Source organism: Trachymyrmex cornetzi, unplaced genomic scaffold (genome assembly GCF_001594075.2).
Source record: "Trachymyrmex cornetzi isolate Tcor2-1 unplaced genomic scaffold, Tcor1.1 scaffold1816, whole genome shotgun sequence".
Classification (NCBI taxonomy): Eukaryota; Metazoa; Arthropoda; class Insecta; order Hymenoptera; family Formicidae; genus Trachymyrmex; species Trachymyrmex cornetzi.
The window spans coordinates 3,417-4,911 of NW_017296437.1; the positions used below are offsets into that span (position 1 = coordinate 3,417).

General features: G+C 31.2%; 1 pseudogene; it reads right to left on the reverse strand.

Moving 5' to 3' along the window:
• Nucleotides 1-54: 54 nt before the first annotated feature.
• On the reverse strand, nt 55-1,472 carry LOC108759365 (ATP-dependent DNA helicase pif1-like; annotated as a pseudogene).
• Between the last annotated feature and the right edge of the window lie 23 nt (nt 1,473-1,495).

Genomic DNA, 1,495 nt, shown 5'->3' on the forward strand with positions numbered 1-1,495 from the left:
AGTATTTTTTAATGGAGCTTCTTTTTGACATGATTCTTGAACGGAAATAATTACTTTCGGTAATGTCCACGAAACATCTTTAACTTTACAATAACGCCGTTTTGAAATAGTGATTATTTCTGATTCTGAATTATGTATTTGTTTCAATCGATTATATTCTACAATAGCTTTTTCACTAGCAAACATGGATGAAGGATCAAAATTAATTAAATGCAGTCCATCAAGAGATGTTACTCGAGATAATGCAACATAAGTCTGACCGCAACTAAATATATTATTACCTAGATCCATAATAGCATTTTGCAAACTCAATCCTTGACTTTTATGAATGGTAAACCATAACTCAAACATAATGGAAATTGTTTTCTAATAACATATACTCTATCCATCAATGAAAATTTAACACTTACTCTTTCAATAAAATACTCTAAACCAGACGGCAAAAGAATTTTTATTTTTTCTATATAATCAGTAGTTTTATCCTGCACAACTGATATAACTGTAGCAATTGTACCATTTACAAGGCCTAAACTGGCATCAATATTGCGTCTTATCATAACTTTCGCTCCAATTTTAATTGTAATTCGCTTTGACAGTCCAGCTGTTCTAGTATCATCATCATCATTATCATTAAACAATACTTTTTTTACTTTTTTTTTCATATATGGAATACAATCAATTGTATCTTCAGCAATCAAAAATATTTCTTTCGAAGCAATTCGACTCAACATTGCAGAGTTAAGTTTGTTACACATGTGACAAGGTAACAAACAAACGGTATCAGATGATAAATTATTAATAAAATCACATAATTCATTTAATCTTGTTTCAAAAGATTCACTTTTGAAAGATACTTTTCTTTTTTCAAGAATATCACAATCAGATGGTGTTAATAAACCAATGCGAATTCTGGAAAGCAACTCACGATAAGATCCATCTCCTTGCTGGCGCATATTGATTGTCAGTTCATCATAATCAAATAAAGTAGGCCATATATTAGTAGCATTTAAAGAACCAAGATATTTACGAATGTTTTCAGCTGTTAATTGTATAAAGGCAGGATCTTCATGTACAGGAGGTAACTGAAGCAGATCTCCAAATAAAAGAACGTGCTTTTGACCGAACCAACCATCATCACAATCAATAGTATCGTATATTTCAGATAGTCGTAGGTGTATATACATAAGAACTAAATTAGATATTATCGACACTTCATCAATTATAATAAGACTAACATCTTTAAGGTCTGCTCGTAAAACTTTCAAAACGTGATTAGCTAATGGCTTATACTTAGGAGTATGACCATGCTCAACGGGTAATTGTAATAATCTGTGAACTGTCAAACCGTCTATATTAAACGCTGCTATACCTGTAGGTGCTGCTACAGCAGTATCCTTCTTAAGAGTTTTTTTTAACCAATATTTAATTGTTTTAATTAAGAAACTTTTGCCAGTACCTCCTTCTCCGCTAACGTACAATCGTAGTAGTGATTTAC